This window comes from Polypterus senegalus, unplaced genomic scaffold (genome assembly GCF_016835505.1).
Source record: "Polypterus senegalus isolate Bchr_013 unplaced genomic scaffold, ASM1683550v1 scaffold_2729, whole genome shotgun sequence".
NCBI classification, from domain to species: Eukaryota; Metazoa; Chordata; class Cladistia; order Polypteriformes; family Polypteridae; genus Polypterus; species Polypterus senegalus.
The window spans coordinates 1-17,978 of record NW_024380902.1 but is presented as its reverse complement, the minus strand read 5'-3'; the positions used below and the strand labels follow the sequence as shown (position 1 = coordinate 17,978).

The window sequence follows — 17,978 nt, the reverse complement described above, 5'->3', positions numbered from 1 at the left end:
AAGTTGAGCTGCAAATGGTGTTTTTTTTCATCCAAGTTGCAATATCAGTGAGTCAGGAAAAGATTCTAGCCAATGATGTGTGGTCCTGTACAGGGAACGACAGGTACAGGTGTGTATCATCACAATAACACTGAATATAAAAACCATGGGACTTCATGATATGGTCTGGTGAATCCATATCCATTGTTATAAACAACATAGGTTGGCTCGCATGGATGGTTCCTTACCTGGCCAAGAGATCATTTTAATGGATGGATGTGGATGGACAGGCATCTGCTCTTACTGGTACCTTGCCAAGTCAGGAGGACAGGGGGAGCTTCCCAGGTCCATTTGCTTTCTCAGTACACTGGGACCTTGTCATAAAAAAAACATTTCCCATTTTCAAATAAGGCAGTTATGAAGTCCAGATAAGAATGGAGAACATTTCATTGTTTGCACACAGTTATGCACAAATATCAAACAATTTAGCAATTCACTTTTTATACAGGGTGGCACGGTGGCGCAGTGGGTTGGAGAATGACTGATGACTATAATTGTATTAAAAAGTCAGTCATTTTCTATCACATTTGAGAAGTTATATGTCAGGTTTTTGTGGAAAAATGACAGTCAGACATCAGTCATTCTCCAACCCACTACATCCTAACACAGGATCATGAGGGTCTGCTGGAGCCAATCCCAACCAGCACAGGATGCAAGGCAGGAAACTAATCCTGGGCAGGGTGCCAACCCACCACAGGACACACACACACACACACACCAAGCACACACACTAGAGACAATCGAGGATCGCCAAAACATCTAACCTGCATGTCTTTGGACTGTGGGAGGAAACCAGAGCACCCGGAGGAAAACCATACAAACACGGCGAGAACATGCAGACTCCACGCAGGGAGGACCCGGGAAGCGAAACACCCCTGTACTGGTCACACAAGCAGGACAAGTCTCTTACTATTCATGGCACACCACAAGGAGTGCCGCCAGATGTTTATTCCACTTGAGCCACTGCTCTGGTCAGGACAATTGGCTCCCACTCCAGTCAGGCCCACTGCTGTTTTGAAAAATTAGACAGCCTGAGCTCATACTAACTGCTTTATTTAGACTTCTTGACTTATTTTACTGTTTCTTAGATCTCTGGCATTTCAGAAGTAAAAGCCATCTTTGCACTTTAAAGTACATCATTTATTCTCTTTTGTAAAACTGTTGTTAGAAACACGTGGCTTAATGAAACTACCTTTAGGTCCTAAATAGTCAAATCTTGTGTATTACTGATAAAGAGCCAAATGATTTGTTATATAACCATTTTACTTACCAATCCATATTAATGAGATCACTTTTTATTTCATAATTGGTGTATTTCCATCCATCCATCCTTTTCCAAACCGCTGAATCCAAACACAGGGGTGTGCTGGAGCCAATCCCAGCAAACACAGGACACAAGGCAGGAACTAATCCCAGGCAGGGTGCCAACCCACCGCAGGACACACACAAACACACCCACACACCAAGCACACACCAGGGCCAATTTAGGATGTCCAATCCACCTTACCTGCATGTCTTTGGATTGTGGGAGGAAACCCACACAGACATGGGGAGAACATGCAAACTCCATGGGGGGAGGACCCGGGAAGCAAACTCAGACAGGTCTCCTAACTGTGAGGCATCAGCGCTACCACTGCGCCACCGAGCCGCCCTACTTGGTGTATTTGCATAATCTAAATATAAAAGTGCATAACACACCCAAGCGTTTAGAGATCCTGAGACCTCATCCTCTGAGACGATCATCACCATGTTTGCTGTGAAAGCAGTTTGCCTTCTCACCACCATCGCTCTGCTTGTTGCAATGGTGTCTGCGGTGAGTATTAACGCTCTGCTAGGTGACTCCTTCCTTATTTCTGGTCAGTTTAGCTAATTCACTCTAAATGTGACATGAATACTGCAGGGTCTCTTCAGACATAGCAGTTAAAAGAATGAAATGCCTTTAAATTCTTGCTGACTTTCAATTTTTAGCTTACATATTTTATATATAACTATGGACTTAGCAAGAGACCAGTACTCGTGTACATTTCACATCTGCAGATTTTCTTTACTTTGTTGCTACAGTGGGTTCAGTGTGTGTTCAGACTCCTTCCACTTTCTGAACTCTTTATTGTGCTCTACATTTAATATCTGAAATGGAGAAATTTGCCATTCTTACTCATCAATCAGCTCTCAACAACCCATAATGACAAAGTGGAGACATGTGTTCAATAAAAGTTTGGAAACTGATTCAAAATGAAAAATCGAAATCTCTCATTCATTGAAATATTCAGACCCTTCATTTGGCAATAATTGATGGAAGATTATTCATACCAAATCTAAATGCAATCTAGTGACCAATCAGCATCAAAAAGGGGGGACAAGGGTTGTCAACAATTGGGGAAAGAGGTGGTCCAATCATGAGTCTGTTAGAAGGTGAACAGGATGGAGCTGATAAAGCATGGAATCCACTGTCTCACTGAACGGGTGGAAGCTGGCAATTTGAAATGATGATATTATTACCTTGTGTATCAAAAGAAGGGAGAAATGGCCTAATATCTGTATATCGCAGAAGGTATGAATAAAGAGCTGAAAAGAAACTAAGCTTGGGGACACTAAAAAACATTTTACTGTATTCAGTATTTAGTTAAAATTGTGTGACAGATGGCTGGGACACCTTCATGATGGAAGGACCTGGGGATAGAGTTTGTGCAGGGTATTCTCTCCCCCAGAACGGCAGAGGGCAGCCCTTGTTACAGTGCCATGGGCTTAGAATTTGGAGGCTCAGCCCTGTTTGGGTCCGTGGTCACTACCAGCAGGCAGATGGAGAATTGTTGAGGCCTTTATTACAGCACTTCTGCCACACCCAGAAGTGCTGCCAGAAGGAGATTATGGGGCACCTGGAACACTCCCAAGAGCTCTTTAAAAGGAGCTGCCTCACTCCATTCAGAGAGCCAGAGTCTGGAGAAGGAAGGATGAAACTTGCTGGAGGAGGAGTGGAGGTGGAAGACAGAGAGGGGTCAAGAGACAAAGAGAAGACAAAGTGCAATGTGTTTGACTGTGCTTGTTCAGTGTAGGACACACAATGACACGATGCAGCACTTTTCTCCATTTAAATGGGCTGAAAGACTGATGGCACGATTGGTGACATGTGTGGTACAAATTCAAGAAAACAGCTAGTGTGAAAAATCACTCAATTCCAATTATTTTGTGGTGTTCCGAAGGGTCTCAAACAAATGTGCCCAGACAATTTTAGAATATCTAAAATACAGTGGAAAAAATGTCATCACTTTTCAGGGGCACGTAGCACTATTTTAATGAACTGGAAAGGTTCCAACAAATGTGTCCAAGTCTGTACAAAATAACTTTGAGTTGAAAAATATCAGACTTATCCTTTAAATTGTAAACTCTGGTCAATACATTGTAGTCTGGCGCAATAGTTTTCATTATTCAGATGTGATACAATGATGTAAAGTACAGAGAACACAGGTATGACAGACTCTTTGCGATGACAGACGCATTTTCTTTCAGGTGCACCCCTTTCTTTTTATCATCATTGATCCTACACCTTGTTGGGAGTCCATCTGCGGTGAATTCATTTAATTTGACTGAATAAGAAAGGCACACACCCGTCTTTAAAAGGTCCCACAGCTGAACAGAAGTAATGGCCCTGTGGCCACTTCAAATCTTGTTACTGCCAGAAGGGATCCTACTTCATTAAAGTCAAAAGTGAAATTTATTGTCATCTCAACCATATACTGTACAAGTATACAGATTGACGAAATTGCGAAGCTCAGGGTCCACAGTGTAACAACATGAAGTGCAAATAATAAATTAAAAATAGAATGAAAATTTAAATTTAAAATTAAAACACAAACAAGAGAAGACATTGCACAAAGACAAGACAAAGAAGTAGCAGCAATATTGACGTGTAGTAAGCAATATGAACATTGATGCAATGTATGGTATTTTGCAATCTAGATACATACATATAGTCAATAAATATGTATTATAATAAATAAATAAATAAATAAATAAATAAATAAATAAATAAATAATAGATATAGATAATAAAGAAATTATCTGTGTATGATAATAGTTGTTTAAGACATGTGTAAACAATGACAGATCAGAATGTTTCACAGCAGAAAGGATATCAAGAGTGTCAAAATCCTTCAAGGTCACTATGAGATTTTCAGTTCTTTTCTACCTGCACACTCGTCTTTACAGGAAAGTGGCTTGCATGTATAAAAGTTCTGTTTTTAGAGGTGGTTGAGGGCGTGTGGAAGATCCCAGAGGGCAGCATGGTGTTAAGGAGTCTGACAGCTTGGGGGGAAAAAACTCTCCTGCAGCCTGGCATATCTGGCCCTGATGCTGCAGTATCTTCTCTTGGATGGTAGAAGTGAGGGGTGTAAAGTGACCTGCTCAATGCTGCAGGCCTTGTGGACACTGCGTTTGTAAAATATGTCCTGTAGTGAAGGGCGAGGCACCCCAATAATGTTCTCTGCTGTCTTCACTATCCTTTGGAGGCACTTGCGGTCGGATATGTTGCAGTTGCCATACCAGACAGTGATGCAGCTGGTCAGAACACTCTCAATGGTGCGAATGGAAGGGGGAAGACGTGCTCGTTTCAGCCGCCTCAGGAACTGTAGTCTCTGCTGGGCTTTCTTGATTAGTGATGAGGTGTTATGCATCCACGTAAGTTCCTCAGTTATATGCACACCGAGGAACTTGAGTGGGATGTGGGCAGAATGTGATTTTCTGAAGTCCACGATTATCTGTTAAATTCTACTCCGTACTTCTAAAATTTTAACTTTTTATACTGTATTGAGGATTTGTTCTGTGTATTGTATTGTATTGACCCCCTTCTTTTTGACACTCACTGCATGCCCAACCTACCTAGAAAGGGGTCTCTCTAGAAACTGCTTTTCCCAAGGTTTCTTTCATTCTTTCCCTACTAGGGTTTTTTTTGGGTGTTTTTTCTTGTCTTCTTTGAGAGTCAAGGCTGGGGGGATGTCAAGAAGCAGGGCCTGTTAAAGCCCATTGTGGCACGTCTTGTGTGATTTTGGGCTATACAAAAATAAATTGTATTGTATTGGTGATTCTAAATTGGCCCTAGTGTGCTTGGTGTGTGGTTGTGTTTGTGTGAGTCCTTCGGTGTGTTGGCACCCTGCCTGGGATTGGTTCCTGCCTTGTGCCCTGTGTTGGCTGGGATTGGCTCTAGCAGACCCCCGTAACCCTGTGTTCAGATTCAGCGGGTTGGAAAATGGATGAATGTATTGTACCTCTTTTGTCTTGTCGACATTGAGAGATAGATTGTCATCTTCACACCATGTGGACAGCCGTTCCACCTCATCTCTGTATGCTGTTTCATCATCCCTGCTTATCAGTCCAAGCACCGTCGTATCATGTGCAAAGTTGATGATGTGGTTGGTATTGTGCGTGGCTGTGCAGTCGTGAGTCAGCAGGGTAAAGAGTAGTGGATTAAGCACGCAGACCAGCGGTGCTCCAGTGCTCAGTGTGATGATGCTGGAAGTGTTACAGTCCATCCAAACTGACTGGGGCCTCTCTGTTGAGAAGTCCAGGATCCAATTGCAGAGGGTGGTGTTCATGCCCAACCTGCTCAGTTTTACAACCAGCTTTTGAGGGATGATTGTGTTGAAGGCGGACCTAAAGTCTATGAATAGCATCCTGACATATACATTGCTTCAGGTGCGCCGTACAATGGGTGACCTTGCACTCTGACTCGCAACAGTTGTGTGAAAAGACAATTTCCACTTGAGATCCAAGGAATTACCTGCAGAGTTTTAAGACAACATTGTGTGAACACAGATCTGAGGAAAGCTATACAAAAAACTGATAAAGTTTGGAACAATTGCAATTCTTCCTACAGCTGGCCACCTGGTAAGGGAGGTGACCAAGAACCCGATGAGAACCTATGTGGAGATAAAAGAACCTTCCGGAATGAAAACAGTCCAACAATATGAGCTTTATGACAGACAGAAGCCTCTCCTAAGTAATAAACATATATAAGTCAGCTTAGAGTTTGTTAAAAGAAACCTAAAGGACTCTCAGACAGTGTGTAATAAGATTATCTAGTCTGTTGAAACCAAGATTAGCATCATGTCTACCAGACGCCACTGATCAACAGTTGAATGCAATTCCAACAGCAAAGTATGCTGGTGGAAACATCATGGTGTGGGGTTTGCGAGTGGGAAGAGCTGAAACAAAGCATAGAGATATCCTTAATGGAAACCTGCTCCAGAGTGCGCTGGACTTGAGAGTGGGACGTCACAGGAGTGTCTTAGTGACACTACTGAGAATGACCTTGAATTGCCCAGTTAGACCCCGGACTTTAACCCACCAAGAATCCCCAATCAACCACACAGGGATCACCGCAGAAGAATGCCAGAAATTCCTCAAATCCAGGAGTGAGAAGCTTGTTATGGCAGACCAAGAAGACTTCAGGCTGGAATTGCTGCCAAGTGTTCTTCAACTAAGTGCTGAGTAAATAGTACAATAATGTTGTACTTCAGATTTTTATTTTTAATAACTTTACAAAAATGTATTGTTCACTATTGATCATTCTGGGGTATTGGGTGATGTTTGATGAATAAAAAAATAATTTTGATAATTTTAGCACAAGGCTGTAACATAGCAAAATTTGAAGGAGGTGGAGGGATCTGAATACTTTCTGAATCCACTGTACAAGGTAAACATATTGACCTGTTGATGATGATATTCCAGAGAGTTACATTTCATTTAATTTTCAGTATGTCAGCTTCTCATAGAATTTCAGTGTTTCTTTTGGAAAGGGACAACTATTGTCTTTACAGAGCAGGTGTGAGCATAGATTCTGTCAGTGAAGTCTACAAAATGCAAGCAAAAATGTCAGCTAATTAGTCATCACAGACTTTAAAATGCACTGACACCTACCATGGAGTAGCTGCTCTCTTTCAGATGTGAACGTCTCTCAGCCATCTGAGTGCCGATCGGGGATTCTTTATTTTTAATTTATTTCATTGTCAGTTTACTGTCATTGTGAATGTGAAGTTATCATTGATATAGAAAACCTAAGTCCAATGCTTTACTCTTCTGATCAGTCACATGTTTTTCTCTTTCAGGAAGCTCCGAATAAGAGATGCGGTAAGATTTTCATATATTATGAAATATAAACCTTATACAAATTTGGACTTTATCTCATTATTCAATAAGGTTTGTTTTGTATTGAATTACCTTGAGATCTTGTAACTACAGAAAAGCACATACAGTGCTCTCCATAGTGTTTGGGACAAAGGCACATTTTTCTTTGTTTTTCCCCTCTGCTCCAAAATTCCAAATCAAACAATTCAGACATGTTTAAAAAGCACAATGCAGACTTTTCTGTTTGGGTATTTGCCTACATTTCGGTCACACCATATGGAAATTACAACACTTTCTCTACATGGTTACTCCATTTCAGTGTTCCATAATGTTTGGACACAGCAATGGCAGGTCTATTAAGCCGTCATATTTAGGACTTTGTCACATATCCCTCATATACTATGACTACTTGATGTCTGTAATTCATAGACATCACCAGGTGCTGCGGTGCCAAGCCTCTAATGCTGCCATTTCATCAGCTCCTGCCTATTTCGTTAGCTTCCAATAACAAAGGGTAAAAGAGACCCTCCTTGCACAGATAATGAAAAAATAAAGAGGAACAGTGTCTTCCTAGACATCAATAGTCATGTACTGAGGATATACTAATGCACACCGATGAGAGTGGTCAACCAACATTAGGTTTAGTCCAAACTCCTTTTCCATCATCCCACCACCATCCCTTGGCATTTGTGAGATGATCATGAGAGCCAATGGATGCTCCTGCTCCTACAATTCTCAGCAGGTGTGACCAGTCCATATTTCTCAACTATATTGCATGATTTTCCTCCCTTTCTCTGTTTCTTTCTTCTCTCTAACTCTATTTTGTTCTTTTTCCCAATTTTTCTATATGTCCTACTGACATCCTTACATACCTTGTGGATGTAGGTGTAATGACTTGGGTAGCATCAATGAGAAATGTCTTGGTTGATGTACTTGCACATAAATAAGCAATCAGCCAACTTCCCCAATAATCAGTTCTTGTCCGTACAGCTTTCCACTGGAACACATCCATCACGTATGAGTCAAACTGATTTTATCAAAAAACAAATGTTTAGCTCATGGAAGACACATTATATTTCACAAATTGTATTTTGTGAATTTGTGTGGCTTCCCCCAAAAGTAGTTGACCTCTGGGTGACAGCAAATGCATTGTTGATTGGTAAGTGGCTTTAATCAAGATGTGCCAGCCTGCAAATATTACAGGGACATGTGTGTGTTATTCATACCAAAACTAATAAGTTCCTATGTGAATTAATGAAGAGTGACAGGCAGTAGATGTATCATTCATAAACAGTACATCGACAGGCACTGTGTGTATAAAGTTTAGGGTGTAAAGGAAGACCATTCCAATGATAAACTTGATGAGTTCTACTCATCCAATGATGAAAGAAAGACTACTTACTGGTGACAGAGCTCCTGTCAAAGTGTCCAGCAGCTATGTAGATAGAAAGCTACATTTAGATGTCTATGACTCCTCACAAATGGTCAGAAATTCCACAAGCAAACACTTCATTTTACTGCAAAGCACTAGCTAAAGTAAAATTAAACTAGAAACTGAACCAAGACTCTTTGTGATAAACATTCTAATAATAGGCAGCTGGCCTTCTTCTGCAAGAAGACTCTCAAAAGACAGGAATGTTGAATGAGAATCAAAAACTGCAATAAGCTGCAAACAGACTGGCTGTACAAAACATTCTAAGTTCCTGCTTTGCCTTTCAGCTTAACAAAAATACACTTCACTCCTGTCCATCTTGACAAAGCTTTCAGGCCTCGGTTTTTTACCTGAAATATATCAGTTGAAAAGGTGTCACCACATATAGGCCATATTTCATATCTGTTTTCCAATTTTGTCAAATTTCTCAGAATTTTTCCTTTTTTCCTGTCCTCATCCTCTTATTCTTTTTCTACTTCTATGTGCAGTCAGGGTGCTTGATCAACCTTCTCCATACAGCTCGGTCGTGCACCTCCTTCTTGGTCAGACCTTATTCCTTCAGGTCATCTTTTACCTTATCTATTCTCCTCCACTTCAAAATCCCTCATTTTCCCTTCCATCCCCATCCCTCTTTTCCCCGCATATTCATTGTCTCTCCTAGTCACATATCCATACCACTTCAGCCTACCTTCCTGTACTCACTTACATACCACTCCCATATTTGCTGTAACCTCTCATATTCTCATTTTATATTCTGTCCTTCTTTGTAACTCAACACATCCATCTGAACATTCTGATTTGTAGCATATCAAACTTCTCCTGCTGTGCTCCTTTAATTGCCCAATCCACACATACAATCCACAAATACTTCTCTGGTTCTTCTTTGCCTCTTATACACCTCCAGACCTCTTGATGTGGCACCTTCTCCAAATCAGTAAACACTATATGCAAACCTTACATCAGTTGTTCGTCTCCCTGGCATTAAACCAAACTGTTCCTCCCCTATTGTGGTCTCTTCCCTCAGCCTTCTCTCTTTAACCCTTTCCCAAATTTTATTTGTGTGTGACATCAGCTTTTTCCTTTAATCGTTTCCACAATCCTGAATATTGCCTTTCTCCTTATAAATGAGTAGTGTCACAGTGTTCCTCCATTTCTCTCAACACATCTACTTCCTCTCCTAAACTCTTCCACACGTCTACTATTATTTCATCCATTTTTCATTCTTTTTATTGTTTTCTTATTTGATCCCTCCTTATTTTTGGTACTAGTCCTTCATTTGGGACTCCAACCCCAAATATCACCTTTGGATTGTCTTCATTCAACAGCATTTCAAACAACCTCTTCAATCTATTTGTAATCTTATCATGCTCATTTGAAACCACTCCTTGCTCATCTTTCATCTGCCTTTTCTGACTAAAATCCTTCCCAGTCTTGTTCTTAAGCTGTGCTATTCTAAAACGTTTTCTCTTTCCCCATCTTTTGTCTCCAATTCTTCATATACCTCCCCCAATGCCTGTCCCTGGGCTCTTGCCACTGCCTTTTGTGCCTCCCTGTTTATCTGGCAATTTATTTCTTTACCTTGTCCAATTCCTGATTGGTACCATGTCTTCTTTGCCGCCTTCTTATCCTTTATGCAATTCTCTGTTTCACTACCATGTTTCTTTGTCCCAAGGTGCAATCCTGCCCCTAATCTTACCCCACACATCTTCATCTACTCTTAAGACTACTTTGCTATTCTTCTCCCACCATTCCTCCACACTCTTAAATTATTGCACTTTATTTCAAACTTTCTCTTGAAACCTGTTCATAAAGAGTGACAGGCAGTAGATGTATCATTCATAAACAGTACATCGACAGGCACTGTGTGTATAAAGTTTAGGGTGTAAAGGAAGACCATTCCAATGATAAACTTGATGAGTTCTACTCATCCAATGATGAAAGAAAGACTACTTACTGGTGACAGAGCTCCTGTCAAAGTGTCCAGCAGCCATGTAGATAGAAAGCTACATTTAGATGTCTATGACTCCTCACAAATGGTCAGAAATTCCACAAGCAAACACTTCATTTTACTGCAAAGCACTAGTTAAAGTAAAATTAAACTAGAAACTGAACCAAGACCTCCAATGTGACCACCATGGGGCACTACAGCACGCAAAACAGCAGACACAACCTTACATACACATGTCCAGGTTATTATAATATGTACACAATCCCTTTCTTAAACGGTTTCTTTATAGTCCAAACAAAACACAATTCTTTTTCCTCTCTATTTTTCTTCTTTTCCTCACCTCCTATGTGAGCTTTATCCATCCTCCACACCGAATTCTGACTGTCAAGCATCTTCTTTTATCTTAGACCTGGGAGTGTTTTTCAGTGCCACAGCAGAACCTGTTGGAAGCACTCGTGGGTCAAACAGAATTACATTTCCTTGCAGGATCCCTACGGTGGCTTTCACAGAACCCAACAAGGCTGCCCTATTGGACTGACGTTCCCAGCATGCCTTGTAGGTGTCTGTACAAGTAGAATTACCCAGGGATGCTGCCACCTAGCGTATCAGGTGAGCATGTATTCCTGGTGGGCTTTCTCCCCCTGTTCTTGCATCATTCTGGCCCATGTGTGCTGTCCATCACACCAGCAAATCTGACAAATGTCTTCCTTATCCCAGTCATTGTTACAACATTCAGTCTCCCCAGTCTTACCTTTAACTTACCTTTCTCTTTCCCCTCCCAAGTCTTCTTCTTCTGCTTGTTCTGGACTAACCCTTAGGCTGGTAGTACTTTTTCTCAATTCAATTCAAAGTTATTACAGCATAACTGACCAGTTCTATTATTCTCCACAACATGCGTAAAACTGCAAATTATCATGCAAAGAAAAGATAATATGAGACAGTGAAAAATGCCAGTAGAGTGCAATGTAGAAATAGTGTAATATCTGGGTGTATAATGATCAGGACACACAGAAGAAATGAGTTTCTCTTTGAAGACGATTCTATAACCCTATGGAAAATACGAAACTGCGAGCTTCTGCAATCAGTGACAGCAGCAATGATTTCCCTGGTGATGTAAAAATAGCACCGTCCTTCAGATGAGACGTAAAATTGATGTCCTGACTCTATGAGCTTTTAAAAGTTTCTTCGTAATGAGCAGGGTGTATCCTGATGTCCTGGCTAAACTGCCTCCCATGGCTTAGTCATTCTGGCCACTTAATTTTCCCCTGTCTCTAATTGGTTAAAAATCTCTTACCCCTTCACCAACGAACAGCTAATGTGTGGTGAGTATACTGGTACAGAAATGGCTCCCATCTCATCATCCAGGTGAATGCTACACAATGGTGGTATTTCAAGTGGCTCCTCACTCACTATGTAAAATGCTTTGAGTAGTGAGGAAGGAGCTATGTAGATAGAATTATTCTTATTATTATTATTATTATTAGTGGTTGATGAATTTCATGGGTCTTATAATTATCATGAGTTATTTATCCTCTTGAAGTGTTAGAAGTTTAAAGTCAAATATCTTTGATTTTCTTGTTTTTATTATATACCTCAGCAGAATGTTGGGCAATTCTTCATTAGAGTACTTCATTTAAATGCTTTACTTCTTTTACAGGTGGTTTGTCCAGCATGTTCTGTCTCAACTAATAAAGGTAAAAACCTGTTTTCCTCTAAATCTTTCAAACAAGAGTCTTCAGCCTCCTGCCTTTGATGGAAATCTCAGGAAGAAAAAAATATTTTCTTTATAGAGGCCAAGAAATACGTACTTCCCAAAATCAAAAAGAAAATGCAAGCAGTGCAACAGAATAAGTAACAAAATAGTAAAAATCAAAATATTGCTAATAATATGCAGAAATAAAAATATATATAGTATAGGAAAAATATAGTATATAGTAAAAGAGTAGTGGAATTTAGTGGCTTCTCATGTAGTGAGGTTCTTTCTGTGGAGATACGCGCAATGGCCTTTACCTCATTACTATCATGTAGACTTATCGTGCTCAACTGGTAGAATCCCACAGCACCACTTTTAAGTCAATGGGTAACGTAGAGGATCTGATCAAAACTGTTTCAAAATATGTCAGGATCTAATCAATAACATTTTAGAATAAGGTGGTTATATTTCAGGGAAAAGGATACTCTTCCTTTGTAGATTAGCTTTGGTTTTTGACTCTCCACTCTTTCACTTGGGTGGGGGTTGATTTTAGCTTTGTTAATTTTGACTTGATTATATGATACAGTATTTTTCAGACCATAAGGTGCACCAGATTAAAAGGCGCAATATCAATGAATAGGTCTACTTTCATACATAAGGCGCATTGGATTATAAACAAAACAGTCAGATAAGTCAAACTTTATTCAACTCATTCACAATAACTCTCAACATTGTTCAGTTGTAACATAAAATACAAAACAATACACTCACTTTTTCAGTTCATTCCTCTTCCACAAATCCATCAAATTCTTCATCCTCAGTGTCTGAGGTAAACAGTTGGGTGATTTCAGCATCAAGCATGCCCGGATCTCTCTCGTCATTATCCGAGTCAGTCTCATTGCTGTTACTTAGCTGTTTAGTGATGATTCCACCGTTCGTGAAAGCTCAGACGATACTTGAGACTGATACCTTAGCCCAGGCGTCCATGATCCATTGGCAGATAGTGGCGTAACTCGCCTGGCGTTGCCTTCCTTTCTTGGTGAATGTGTGTTTCCCTTCCATCATCAAATGCTCCCACGCAGCTCACAATTTAACTTTGAATGACCTGTTGACATCGATATCTAACGGTTGGAGTTCTTTGGTTAATCCACCCGGAAAGATGGCAAGCTCTGAATTAGTTTGCTTCACTTGGATTTTTGACAAGATCGGTGAGATGGGCGCGCATGGTTCTATTCAATTCATGCATTAATTAATTGGATGTTTTAATATTCTTGCTTTCCCCTTTTTATACGTTCAATCATTGCCTTTATCTAATAAATTTTCTGTAATAATTTTGTTGCGTTTGCCTTCATTCGCTGCACCCAATTGAGGTCGCCCTTTTGAAGCTCGCCTTTATTTACGCATCCTTATTGAAGCATACCTTCTGACGTAAACTTCTCTCAGCCACTCACTACACAGTACGTATTACTCCGCAAGGCCCCTGACTATGGTAGCCGTAATGCTCCAACAATCCATCAAGCGGTGCGGCTTCATAGCTTACCAAAGTCATTCTAAAACATTTTGACAGATTTTTGAGCACCGTGTACCACATAAAATCAGTCTGAGGTCAGTAAGCACAACCAAAATTAATACATAAGGCGCACCGGATTATAAGGCGAACTGTCGATTTTTGATAAAATTAAAGGATTTTAAGTGCGCCTTATGTATGGTTTTGAAATATAGTGTAGGCTATCGGCTTCTAGTTAAAATCGAGGCTATAGCAGCAGTAGAGAAAATCCAGAAAAGAGGGACTAGGCTGATTCCAGGGCTACAGGGGATGAATTATGAGGAAAGATTAAAAGAGCTGAGCCTTTACAGTTTAAGCAAAAGAAGATTAAGAGCAAAACATGATTAGATTTTTATTTTTTTAATTATGAAAGGAATTAGTTCAGTGGATCGAGACTGTGACTTGAAAATGAATTTATCAAGAACTTGAAGGCAAGGTTGGAAACTTGATGAGGGTAAATTTTGCACAAGCATTAGTAAGGTTTTCTTCACATGGTGAACCACAGATATATGAAATAAGTGACCAAGTAGTGTGGTAGACAGTAAGACTTTAGGGACCTTCAAAACTCGAGTTAATGTTATTTTGGAAGAATTAAGTGGATAGGACTGGAGAGCTTTTTCAGTCTGAATGGCCTGTTCTAGTCCTAATTGTTCTAATGTGATGTACTGTATCCAAGACAGCTTTCTGTTGTAACCCATCAGACTTTTGTTAATAGCTATGTCAGGATCGGGATCATACACTTTCAGCATATTTTTGTTGATTGCCTCATACACATCCCACAGTTTGTGACTGACTACATCATAGTCATCGTGATTAGTGAAGTGCAAGTATTTCATAATGAGTGATAAACAACATTCACTCTTAACGTCACCAACAATGTGTGTCTACAATCACAGTTTGTGGACCAGCACCATCTCTGGACAGGTTTATTCACTATGACCTCCTAAATCAGGAGAGTGAGAAAGATCCACAAGTCATCTGCAGTGACTGTGACAAGCAAATGGTTCACTGTGACTTATGCAACACTCCTCAGCATAGCAGGTCATTTCAACAACTAGTCGGCCTACCAGTCTATCAATGACAAATAGTAAATAGTTTTGATAATCATGATTGGCAACAAGAAAGTCAGCAGAATTGTCCATAGTCTTAAGAAGACACCAAAAATTAACATCACTGAAATATAGCGGATCAGGATTTACCAGACAGGAGTTAGATTCTCTATTTCTTTCAATATTTGATAACCAATTCACATCATCATCACAACTTCACGATTCCAACAATAGTTTAGTTTCAGTTTGTTCTAAAACATGCTATAGGAATTTTATTTGCCATTGTGTTTTTGGTTAAAGGCTCTTCCCCAGTCATGAATATTGATGAATTACAAAAGAGTTACCATGAAGTGGTAGAATGCATAGAAAAATGATTTTTTTGCAGCATGATGTTACTTCATACACTAAACAGCAGCAGAATACTGTCCTTAGAGTTATTGGGGGGCATAACAGTGGGGATCATTACATTTCACCCTGAGCTGACTTAGGCTTAACTGTTCTAATGAAAAACACAACAAGCATAAATATTTGGGGCACGTGTAGGCAAACCACATATAACTGAAAAACAAACGTGAAGTATAAGTACATTAAGAAGGGAAAAAAGTACATGCCAAGCAGGAAGAGGCGAGTCGAGGGGACAGACACCAGAAGTGATGTCAGACGTTACAGGGCTGTCAGTCATCTGCTTTGTAGAGGGAGGAAACAAGGAGGTGTTAGTAAATAGTGCCAACCTGAAGATCGATGTGGAATTACCACCAGAGACCTGAAGCTGGCCCCAAGGAGTATGTGTGTGACACCATCTTTAGGTAAAATTCCAAATCTGAATCATTCTCAGGGTTAGAGCCAACAAGTTTAAGTTTGTTTTTCTATTTTTCCTAATGGCACCTTTAGTTCTTTCTAGGTTGTTGTTTCATGTTTGACAAAGACGTTAACTGTCTCTGCTAGTCGCTGGCTTACATATCAAATTATTTTCTGCTTTTCTTAGTTCAAGATCTTGCTGGCAGCACATTTCACTCTAAAAGTGAAGGAACTGTTTTCTAATGAGAACGGAGTGTCTTACAGTAGATTCAGAAATTATTCAGATATTATTTAGAACCCTTCACTTTCTTCGTATTTTATTGCTTTGTAGATTTATACACTCAGGGACCTATAATAAGAAAACAGAACATGTTTTTAGAAAGTTTTGAGAATTTGTTGAAAAACTGAAAATTATCATTCCTAGCAGTATACAGACCCTTAATTCCGTACTTTGTAGAAGCCGCCTTTGGTGGGTTGGAGTCTTTGTAAATAAGTTTCTACAAGCTTGGCACACTTAGATTTGGGCAGTTTATCCTGTTTGTCCGGATACATCACCCCAATCTCTATTAGGCTGGATGGAATGTATCTTTAAACTGCCATCTTTAGATCCCACACATGTTTTGCGGGGTTTAAGTGGGTTTTAGATTGGTCAACCTCAAGGACACTCAAAGACTTGTTCTGAAGCCTGTCCAGTTTTGTTTTGGCTATAAGCTTCAAGTCATTCTAATGCTGAAAGGCGAACCGTCACCCCAGTCTGAGGTGGCATGCATTCTGGTTTTCTTCAAGGACTTCTCTGTATTTGGCTGCATTCATCCTTAACTCAGTTCTAACATTTCTCACTTTCTCTAACTTTCACAACCATCCACACAGCATGATGACATCACCACCATGTTTTACCATAGGGTTGGTATTAGGGAGGATCAAAGAGTTTAGTTTTTGTCTCATCAGTTCAGAGAATCTTTTCCACAGGCTCTTATAGTCCTTTAAACTGTTACATTCCTTTTACTCAAGAGTGACTTCGGTCAAGCCTGTCTACCATAAGCACCTAATTGATGATGTGCTGCCGAGGTGGTTGACCTTCTGACAGATTCACACATCTCAGCAGATGACCACTGGGTTTTTGCTTGCCTCTTTGTTGAAGGCTCTTCTCGTCCTGTTACTTAGTTTTGCTGGAGGGCAAGCTTTAGAAGGAATTCTGGTGGTTCCAAATGTCTTCCATTTCACATTTCATGAGGTCATTTTCAACACTCATAGATTTAGAAATGGTTTCATTATTTTGTCCTGATTTACTGTATGCTTCATCAAAATTTATTTGCAGAGGTCTGCAGAGAGATACTTGGACTTCATGGCTTGATGGTTGTCTTGACATGCAGTGTGAGTTGTGGGACCTTCTAGATCACATGTGTGTCTTTTTAAATGATGTCCAATCCATTCAGCTTCCCACAGGTGGACTCCAAACAGGTTCTCAATACATCTCAAGGATCACTAAAGCAATCAGAATGAACCTTACCACGATGTGGAGTTAAATAGCAAACAGAATAATTCTAGTAATAAATGAAAGATTTCAGTTTTAGATTTTTTTAAATTTGCAAACTGTTGTGAATAATATTTTCTGACTTTGTCATTTTCGGTTATTGAGTATAGACTGATTAGCAAAAATGGACAATTTATCCTTTGAAAAAAAATCTACAACACCATAAAGTGTACAGACAGAGAAGGAGACTGAATACTTTCTGAATTCAGTGCATTTCACACAGAGTTGGGACAACTTAGCGATTAGCTAAACAAACGGGCTTGATGGACTGAGTGGTGTCCTCTCATTATTCAAATTTTTTAATCTTCTGGTGTTCTCTGCAAATTATATTTTGTGTGAATCGTTTCACTCATTTCTACTTCAGTTTATTAAAACATCTTCTCTTGTGTGTCATAACTCATCTTAGATCCTTAGTCTCATCCCGTCTTCTGACAACTGGCCTTCTTGTCCATTCGATGTATTGCAGTCCTTTTCCTGAATGTTTTGTTGTTATTTTTGCTGTAATCTGCTCATTCATCTCTGTTTCTCTTTTCTCCTCAGATGAAGAGACGTCAAGCATCTACTGAAGACTTTAATCACTAAAAATACTCTGTAGTCAATTTTAATAAAGTAGTCATGCATACCTTCTCCTTGTGTTTTCAATTGTCAATCCAGGTTGATAAAACAGTCTTGTCACTCAGCCACGATGGCTCTCATGGATTTTTTTTTTTTTAATTTTAGACCATATCCTGTGAATAAATCAAGTTTTATGGCTATTAAATAACAAATGTAAGCGGCATAGGTTTATGTTCCGTGAGATATCCAGTCCCCTTTAATGATG

The 17,978-nt window shown here is 39.8% G+C and overlaps 1 long non-coding RNA gene across 1 annotated transcript; it reads left to right on the top strand.

Annotated features, from left to right (window-relative positions):
* The first annotated feature begins 1,738 nt into the window (after positions 1-1,738).
* Positions 1,739-17,783, top strand: LOC120520405. Its single transcript, XR_005631828.1, has 4 exons — positions 1,739-1,852; positions 7,140-7,161; positions 12,196-12,232; positions 17,699-17,783. It is a non-coding gene; the product is annotated as an uncharacterized LOC120520405 (long non-coding RNA).
* Positions 17,784-17,978: the final 195 nt, after the last annotated feature.